This window comes from Euprymna scolopes, chromosome 2 (genome assembly GCF_053919585.1).
Source record: "Euprymna scolopes isolate OS-2025 chromosome 2, ASM5391958v1, whole genome shotgun sequence".
Taxonomy (NCBI): Eukaryota; Metazoa; Mollusca; class Cephalopoda; order Sepiida; family Sepiolidae; genus Euprymna; species Euprymna scolopes.
This window is the reverse complement of record NC_136483.1, coordinates 108,041,527-108,052,093: the sequence shown is the minus strand read 5'-3', so window position 1 is coordinate 108,052,093 and position 10,567 is coordinate 108,041,527. Positions and strand designations below refer to the sequence as shown.

General features: G+C 32.4%; 1 non-coding gene across 1 annotated transcript; it reads left to right on the top strand.

Moving 5' to 3' along the window:
• Positions 1-5,926: 5,926 nt before the first annotated feature.
• Trnar-acg (transfer RNA arginine (anticodon ACG)) lies at positions 5,927-5,999 on the top strand. Its single transcript has one exon. It is a non-coding gene; the product is annotated as a tRNA-Arg (tRNA).
• Positions 6,000-10,567: the final 4,568 nt, after the last annotated feature.

Genomic DNA, 10,567 nt, shown 5'->3' with positions numbered 1-10,567 from the left:
ACCATTTAGACTTTAGATTTATAACGATGCACTCAGTAGCAGACAAATACACCCGATCTCAAAATAGCTAGACATTTCAAATAACCATTATAAAGACTTGCTACCATCAATAACAGACATCAAATTACTGTCCGCATATAAACGCAAACAAAAAGAAACAAAATGGTATTAGAAACAAAATGAACATAACTCAAATCCAAACTCTGAAATGGGCGTTGTTAATATGTATACGTCTTTTACTGGTTGAAGAGAATTTCTAGTACTTTTAAGAGTAAATGTTATAAAATTTCGGTACTTACGTAATCGTTTCAGAGTTTCACTTCCGAAACTGGCGAACATTTATAGACTTCACTGAGCACTTTACACAAAACAAACCGAACTATTTTTGTTTAATTTCTACCCTAATCATAACCTAACCCTAAACTAAATTATAGTTTTAATTTGCAAAGCCGGTTTAGCACATAATTCCGTTTTGAACCTTGATGGCGTAAAGAACTATTTTTATTGGTAATAATTACGACGAAATATATGCGCGTTTGATGATATAAAAAAAGTAACAATTCTTAACGCCACTTAGTGAAGATATTTTGTACGGATTGTATGCTAAGACCAACAATGAGTGTTTCACAAAACTGAAGATGTACAGTTTTTTATAAGGATTTAATTTTTTTTTTTTCATCAAGAAATAAATATTTTTTGATAATGAGCGAAGGCCCAATCAAAATATTAAAATATTAAAATTAAAACGATAGCAATATGTATAACTTACATGCTCTTTAAAAGTTTTCCATGCAGCTATTTTATATTCGTTAAATATAAAGCCTTGTGGGTTGCCAAGAAATATCTTTGAAAGATAATGTCTTAATTAACTTTCACTTAAATCAAATATATTTTATCTTTAGGTAATTGCGTATGTCTATGCAAATGTTATGCATGTGTGCAGTTGAAGTGTGTCCTGTTTATACACAGCTGCAAGTTTTTCCAGACAATTGTGTGCATGTATCTCTACGCCACATGTATACTTTGTATGTGTTATGTATTAACGTGCCACTCCGTTCATTGATGGTTGCCCTGCTTTACTCTGATGAGTCAGGTAGCCATATCTGAAATGTCATTGTTCTTTGTTTAGCCTAGCTTCACCAGAATAAATAATTAACGGTAAGTTTGACCCTAGAAAATTTTGAAACCATCCCGTGATATCAAAAAGATTAGGTTCGACTCTCGCTTCAAATGAAAACATAAAGCAAACATGTTCTCGCCTGAAAAAGGTTTGACTTTTTACAGCTGTGCGTAGCACATATTATGTTTGTATGAATAAAAGTATTTATTTTCAATATATATATATATATATATATATATATATATATATATATATATATATATATATATATATATATATATATATGATTGCAACGTCTTGTCAGACGAGGGACACTCGCTCAGACACCATGAGCCCAAAAATTCACACGCTCAAGCAGGCATGAAACTGAAGACGGTCATTGAGATCAATTGTTACATCTTTTCAGCATTTGAAGCCTCCACATGTCACAACTTTTCCATCGCCACAGAACCATTTTTATAGACAAATGTTCGAGGGAGTATCTATACACAGATGATGTTACAGAGTCTTAGCTTTGTACGACAGCTAAGTCTCTCTCTTGGTTCAAAATGTTGAGATCCAGCAACAAGAAAGAGCAAGATAGCCAGCAACAAGTTAAACTGCAGACCAGCTTAATGCGGGTACTGGTCTCCCGCCTTATGTATATATATATGTATATATATATTTTTTTTGTTTTAAATAAAAATATATATATATATATATATATATATATATATATATATATATATACCCAGCAAATAACTTTTATACAATAACTATTGCTTGTACAGTGTACAGCAGCATTGCTTTAAACAATGCTTTCATTAGATGATAACTCTGTGTCCAGGTTTCGGGGCCGAAGCATCATATATATATATATATATATATATATATATATATATATATATATATATATATATATATATATATGCGCGCGCGTGTGTGTTATTTTAGTAAAATATGTTTTTTCAATTATATTTCAATATTTCACTCTTTGCGTATACCAATCCTTTTTATAAGAAACCCAGTATATGTTGAACCTAACAACAAAGCATGTATAAAAGAATAACAGTATAGTTACATTCCAAAGTCAAAATATTTATTTTTCGTGCAAGGCACCTCCTCCGGCATCTTAAAATGTTGGTACATTTCTTACAGATCCGTTTCGCTAAGCAAAAATAAACGGTTAAAATTATGCAAAAGATGGCTGCCGGAACAAACACATAATGTTGAGTCTTCTATTTTTTTTCAGCACTATATTTTCATCCAATTCTTTCTATCTAAGCAAATAATTTATAATGTTTCTGAAGAGTATATGCACTGAAAAATGACAGTATTGATATAATAATAACCGTTTGTTTCTGCATAACGAAACGTACCTGTAAAAATGTACCGAAATTTTAATAAGCCGGAGAAGCTGTTTTTATGAAAAATAAATATTTTGATCTTGAAATATAACTATATATATATATAACTGATGACCCAAAATGAGGGCGAAACTCGTTTCTTGGACTTCTGGTTCAATGGCTTTGTTCAGTGGGTTGCGACGTTGTTTGGCTGTGGAAATAATTATATGATCTTTTACATTCTGAAAAATTCTCTCTCTCTCTCTCTCTCTCTCTCTCTCTCTCTCTCTCTCTCCTGACGGCACTGATAAGTTGTGATACAACGAAACAGGACTGTATGTCGATGACTACAAATATATATATATATATATATATATATATATATATTTTTTTTTTTTGTTGAATCACCTCCTGAGCTCTGCTTAAATGTTTGGAGCAGGTAAAAATTAGCAAAGCCATTTACATTTAAAAATTAAAATATCTTTAATACATTTAAAAATTAAAATACCTTTAAAATAAATATAAAGTAATTAATAGATTTAATAACACGTGTTTTATTAGGGGAAAACACACTTCTATAAATATTTTATTATCTGTTCTGTTAATTATTCTTGACAATAGATTCCATGAACAAAGCTTTTTTTCCTATAATTGCCCGCATGTGAATCTTTGTTTCAACACAAACAGAAGCACCAGCACCACTCACTCTTAGCAGCGACATATGAAACGATACAAGCCGCTGTCTGATAAACGGATATATTTCAAAACAATGTCAGAATCAAAATCAAAAAACGAAAAAAAAAAAAAAGCCAATAAAATGGAAGAGAAGAAAACAAAGTTTTCATTCAACAAGCTTAGTGACGTCAGCATATTATTCTACTTTCCAGTTTTTCTCTCTTTTTCACTCTTAATCCTTTTTTCTCTTTTGTACTTCCGTTTTTTATCGACCATCTGTGTGGCCTGATTTACCTCATGGGATTTGCCTTGAAGTGGTTTGCAACAGCATCGATCTCGAAGCATTCAGTCGTTTTTAAATTTTCCCTTTCTTCAGGGTCGGGGTATATCTTCAGTGTTTTGAGTTAGTACGCCGGCTCTCGTTCCAACTTTCTAAATTGCTGTTTCACGGAACTCTAATTATCTTTTGTGGACCGAACTGCTTAAGACAAATCGAATTCACCTTCCGAGTTGAACGCAATCGACTCACTGACGAACTGCTGAAAAATAACTGTGCATACCCATTCATATCGAGGATGTGGTCGGTTAGGGGTGCGATTTTCATCCCATCGACCAATCAACCAGCGCCACATTGATACTCGCTGAAAGATGTTTGGTCAACAGACCAACTGACTTGACTCAAGCTTTAAAAAGGACAAATATGATTTCACATTTGCGCTCTTTAGTCAAGGTCAACAGATCAACTCTGTTGGCAATTTCTTTTATCATCAATCGAAATATCAAAGCAAATTAACATTTCCCCTTTTGTGCGTTATTAATATTTAATAAATAAATCAGAAATAAATCTTTTACTAAAACAATTAATTAGCTCATTCTCATCAGGTCGGAACATACACACCAGTCGAAATCTGAAAGCAAATAAACATTTCCCCCTTTTACTCGTAAATAAATATTTAACGAAAGCAATTACTTATCTCTCGTTTTCACGTCCAATCTATTACGCACGAAACAAGCATATACACCAGTCTGATATCAACTAGTGGGTGTATCTAATGCAACCAGAGCTTGTAAGTGTTATAGCAATTAGTGGATGGCTCACTTCGCTTAGGGATTTAATCTTCAGAAACTAGCTACAATGGTGAAGAACCGGGGCTCCACTCAAGCGACAGCGTTACAGACCGACTGTTATTTGCTTTGAAACTGTTTATAACAACGTCGACCATGACTCTATTCGTTAGCCTAAGTTATTCGTCGTGTTTTAGAAAGTGGTCTAACACAATCATCCACCTCTTCCTCTCGTAAATGAGGCATCAACTTGGCGTCTATGACCGGTCTTATTATTTATCTACGACAAATTAAGGCACGACAAATGTTCGACAAAGTACAACAAATGCTCCTCTATTTGTGTGAGATTTAAGCACGACAAATTAAAACACGGTAAATTAAGGCATAACAAATGATTTCTGCTGCTTTTTTCGATAAATCTTTTATAAAACAAACAATATATATTTTTTTTCAGATTTAGAGAGAGTATTTTAAAAAATATGAGCCAGACATAAAATATGGTTGAAGTTAAAAGGAAAAAAAATGTTTACATTTTCAAATCATAAATGATTTTTTGCCTTTGTTTTTAGTAGTAAATGTTTCCAATAATGATTATGAAAAGTAAATATGTGAATTAATTACTTAATTAATTACTTAATTTCCTTAAATCTCGACCAGTCAGTAAAAAACAAAACAAAACAAAAAAGAAATAAATAAATAAATAAAAAGAAAAAATAATCAGTTCAATTTTTGCTCACGGAGAAATTAAATGACGCATCTCTGCTTCTGACGGGCGTCCATGACAGGAGTTGCTTTCTTAGAATCTTACACAATATCAGCAACAGAGTGATGATACTTTCAGGTCATAAATGCATAAGTTCAGTCATCATAACAATGCGTTCGATCCATTCTGACGGAATGAAAAAATGAAAGGTAATACTTTGGAACGACCTTCATACTTAAATAATATTGTAAAGTGGTATACTATATTTCGTATAGATGTTCTGTATCTACTTCAACAGTGCTCAATCCATTGAGTAGCGATTAGTAATAAAGTATGAAAATATATTTATGACAATAAAGCTGCACAGGAGCGTCTGCGTTTCATCTGCACAGAGAATCGTCACTCTAAATGACTTGCGGATTTGTATATTTTTGTTACCATAAAAATATTTTCATACCTTAATATATATGTTTATTTTTTACTAAGATTTTTAGCGCCAAAACATAAAACAGCATGCCAGTCCGTCTAAATTTAAATCGGTTACTTTTTATTATTATTAACATAAGAATTCTGTCTTGCTCAAATGACGTGCCTAAATATCCCACGAGTAAAGAATCAGCAGGAGCAACGTGCTTTTTCGTACATTTTTCGTGTCTTAATTTGTCGTACGTCTATTTATACTATTAATAAAATTCTAAATGTTTATTTATGTATATATATATATATATATATATATATATATATATATATATATATATATATATATATATATATATATATATATATATATATACGAATAAAACTTTCGAACGGATGCACCGAATTGAAAAATTCTTTTTTTTCCCTGAAAGGGGCGAGTCCCTAGATTGTTCTTATCTATATATGGTTCTAAACGAACAATGCCGAGTCACACAAAAAGCTCGAAATAGTTTTTTTTGGGGCAGATTTGTGACTTTGTTGAAAAAGTTGCCTGCACATGTCAACAGAATTTAGCACTGTCTGTATACAGTCGCGGTAACATCTTTCGGCATACGGACAGGATTTGTAGCGCAATGGATAACACGTCTGACTACGGATCAGAAGATTCCAGGTTCGAATCCTGGCAAGTTCGTAATAATTTTAACCATCATTGTATCCAACGTTTACTTGTTATCCTTACCCTTAGAGTATTTTTTTTCAGTGATTTTGTTTTGTGTATATGGGAATTTCCCATACTCCGAGTTCACAAGGTAAGCGTTGATGGTAAGACGATGTTGAGTGTACTTGATGTTGAGTGTACTCGATTTTGTATTTGACTCGGCGTTGTGTGTGCCGGCGCGGCGCAGCCACAGTAGTTAGTAAAACCCTGTATTTGATTATCTCGAATCTCCTCGGTCTATCTTTACAATGTCTCCTACTTAATTCTAACTCTCTCAATCTGATTCCCTACTAAATTTGTATTTTTCTGTTCTTGCCTTTGCGAGCTCGACTTTGGATGGCTGCAAGTTTTGAGGATAAGCGGTATCTGTTCTAATGCTTCTTCCCCTAAATGTATCATTGTCCACCATACGCTCGACTACTATACGAATTAACCGGGTTTTCCTCATTGACATCCTTACTTATAATTCCAGTCGCTGACCAATTTCTATTGACTCATCTTTTATGAGTCATATCGAGGCGTCTAGAGTTGACTACTTGAAAAATCTTTAGACGTCTGGAATATCGCGTCACTGTCTGTTGCCAATACTTGAAATAGATTCCTTGAGTAAATCACTAAAGAAGAGAAAAATACGAAAGAGAGAAAGAGAACAATAGAAATAGGGGAAAGAAAGAAGGTAGGGAGAGAGAGAGAGAGAGAGAGAGAGAGAGAGAGAGAGAGAGAGAGAGAGAGAGAAGACAGGCAGAAGAGAGAGGCTAAAGGGTTAAAATTGAAAAATTGGTACGATTTTTATCTGTTTTTTAATTGTTTCACGAATGCCCTTGCATGAATGGTTTACAGTACAGATTCCTGTTGTTAAGAATAAGTAGGGTTGTACACACTTTTTAAAGATCGTATCAAGTTGGCCTAATAGTTATCGCACTTGACTCACTGTTTTTATGTTTTGGTTTCGATCTTAGCTTGAGTATTTTTTTTTTTTACTTACAAGTAAAACATAAAAAATATTTTGACAAAAACAAAATAAACATTTAGGAAAAACATAATACTCACATGCACATGTTTCTGTTTCGTTCGTTTTTTTTTAAACTTTATTTTTTAAGGAAGTTAATGTCATGTTTAATACTTACGGTATTTCTGTTTATAATAAATAAGAATTCTGTATTAATCGAAATATAATATTTAGGTGTATTTGATGATCGAGCAATGCCGGGAAGCCTGCTAATACACACACACACACACACACACACACACACACACACACACACACACACACACAAACACATATATATAGATAGATATATATGTATCGACTTTTTAAACGAAAATACTGTTAATAGCGTCTCCAACCATGGAGATCATGGAAAATATTTCCTTAGAAAGCAGCCCATAATATTTTGGACGTAAACAAATACTATTTATTTATTCATTTATTTATTATTTTACTTATAAAACAGTTATATAGGAACACGTATTTCGAGGTGCCATCTCTTGTCAGCGTAGATTGACTGTTTCTAGGATTCGAACCTCAGACCATATGAATAATGGCCGAGTTACGCCACGAAGGCCTAGATGATTTTACGTGTTATTTTTATCGCTTTTAAACTTATGTCGACTTTTTGTTGATTTTTAAAACGATAATACGGTTAATAGCGTCTCTAACCTTGGAGATCATGGAAAATATTTTCCTTAGAAATTCGTCCATACAGATGAAATCACCTCTCTTCAATTTTTGTGCATCATCATCCATTAGCAGATACTAACATCCAGTAGCGACACTGTTGATCACTGGCGGTTATGACAGTGATTGTCGGTAACTGGTGACCAGTGCTATTTTTAGGTACTTACTGTCAGTTCTTGACAGAGGTGGGTACTGGCGGACATTGGCTGGAAAATCGCCTGGCTACAATTGTTGAACACTGCCATCCGTTCACTCTTGGTGATTGATAGCCACTGGCTGTCTAACCAACTGTCAGTCACTGGCCGTAACTGTCGGACAAAGACGACCATGACAAAGTTTGAACTAAACAAGGAGTACTCTAATTTTCGTTCTACGCAATTCTGATTTGCTTCGTTGCTGTAAATATGTTTTTGGACTTATGCAAAATACAGATCGTGCTTTTTTTTAAATATGATAGCCAAGTTAAATCTAACTTTATACAGTATTATTTGTGTATTGAAATGTTAGTTTGAAGCACATAATAGTTATAAAAAGCTTTTAGCTCCACGTTGAGAATGGGTATTTAAATAATAATGTTATTATTTTAACACTGTGCGCATTTTGGATAAGTATCCATTGTTAGCTGATAAGCGCATGAATATAGAACATATAATAAGAAAAAAAATGTAATGTGCATCATATATGAAATAATTGTTGTGCCTTAAATAGGATGTTTATTTTTTTTATAATGTTTGGAACTTAGAAATGTTGCGAGGAAGAAAATGGAAGTCCTCTACTACCGACCTTTCCATAACGTAATTAATTGTTATCGCAGTTATGTTTTTATATTTTAATAAGTTTGCATAAAATTCTTGTAAACTAACGACAACTACGATGACGACAATCGTGACGACAACAATGGCAATAGGAAATAAAATGAAAAACAATGTTTTTTCTTTTTGAAAACCTCAATTCTGATATCCGATTCTTTTATGGGGTCGAAGTGATTGTTTTTGTTAACGTCATGTTGTTTGGCTCGCGATAGGCTTTTTTTTTTTAACTGTTTGAAATTCCCATAAACCGATTTTCTTCTCATCTGATATCTCTTAATCTAATGAACGTATATGAACAATTACTCACAATGACCGGAACTTAATAATAAATTGTGAAAGAAGGGGTTCCTATTTATGTAGGGTAACCGTAAGTACAAATGTTAAATGTACATAATAAGGAAGTAAACACGGACGGTGCGGTTGTAAAAAATGTGACAAATGTATAACAGTTCTTGGTCTCGTCGAGGAGAATGAGAAGAGAAAATAATGAGTGAGTAAGTATCCTGCCATGACCTGTAAATAGTAGTTTTTGGGGGATAGTGACTCTTCTCCAAAATATAGGAATTAATGATCATGAATAAAATCGACTGATAATCCGCAAGACCTGCGTCAGATATTGGTAGGTAGTGTGACCATATTGAATTTATATGTGGCGTATGTGTTTGTATTGCTGTTATGTTTTACTGTAGACGGGAAAAATCGTCTCTATTTCATTATATATATATATATATATATATATATATATATATATATATATATATATATATATATATATATATACGGAAAAAATAATGTATATCATCAACATTTTGAATGATTTGAAGGAACAACATAATATATATATATATATATATATATATATATATATATATATATATATATAAGAGTAGGTAGTAGTTTGCTTGAAGCATTGTTGGCAAAGGAATATATGGAAGTTTTAAAAGCCAAAAACAATGCGAAGAAATACCGGAATCGTGAAAGTAAAGAAAAGAAAAAACAGCGTCTACTTTTCTCTGTTTTTCTTTTCTTTACTTTCACTATTCCGGTCTTTCTTCGCAATGCTTTTAGCTTTTAAAACTTCCATATATATATATATATATATATATATATATATATATATATATATATATATATATATATATATATATATAGTGTTATAATGGAATAATTCCAGGAGGAAATCCGGGTACGAGAGCTCAATGTGGTAAACAGAGCAATAACATAAAAATATAACACGGAAATTACATAATTGTCGATGCAATAATTATTGCATCGACAATTATGTAATTTCCGTGTTATATATATATATATATATATATATATATATATATATATATATATATATATATATATATATATTGAGTATATTTAGGCAGCATATTCTCCTTTAAGCATATATTGTTAAACAGCACAACATTTTCTTGTTTGACAATTTTCCGTTTTATTTTTTCCAGTTTTCGAATAATCGTTCTTGTGTTATATGTAAAATGGTGTAAAAGTGATCCGTAGTCTGCGAGCGCTTTCGGCTCAGCCATGTTTTTTTTTTAAATGTTGCGCGATAGAGCTAGTATCGGAAAGATGAAGCGTTAGTCTACGGGACAACGTGTTGGTAGTATGACCAATGTAAGAGGAACAGTTAGAGATACACTCTCCTATTGGGCAATTAAATTGATAAATTACATTGTTCTTTTCCAACACTTTGTCCGCTTGCGAAATATTGTTATTAATTACGAGATTAGTCGTTTTCCGTTTTTTATAATAGATAATGAACTTCAACTCTCTACCGCTGCTGGGAGATACGTATCGTCGAATTATGTCTTTTAAGACCCTTTCGTCTATGTGATAGTTTTTATGTAACTGGTTACAGTAAAATATATTTATGGGTGACGGATTATTATCCCTTTCCCTACCAGCAACATGACTTAAATTGTTAATAAACAATTTAATTTCTTTATCCACTAGAAAGTTTGGAAAATGATTATTTATCAGTACCTGTTTTATGTTTCTTAATTCACCGTAGAAGATTGTTTTACTAGACGAAATCATTTTTG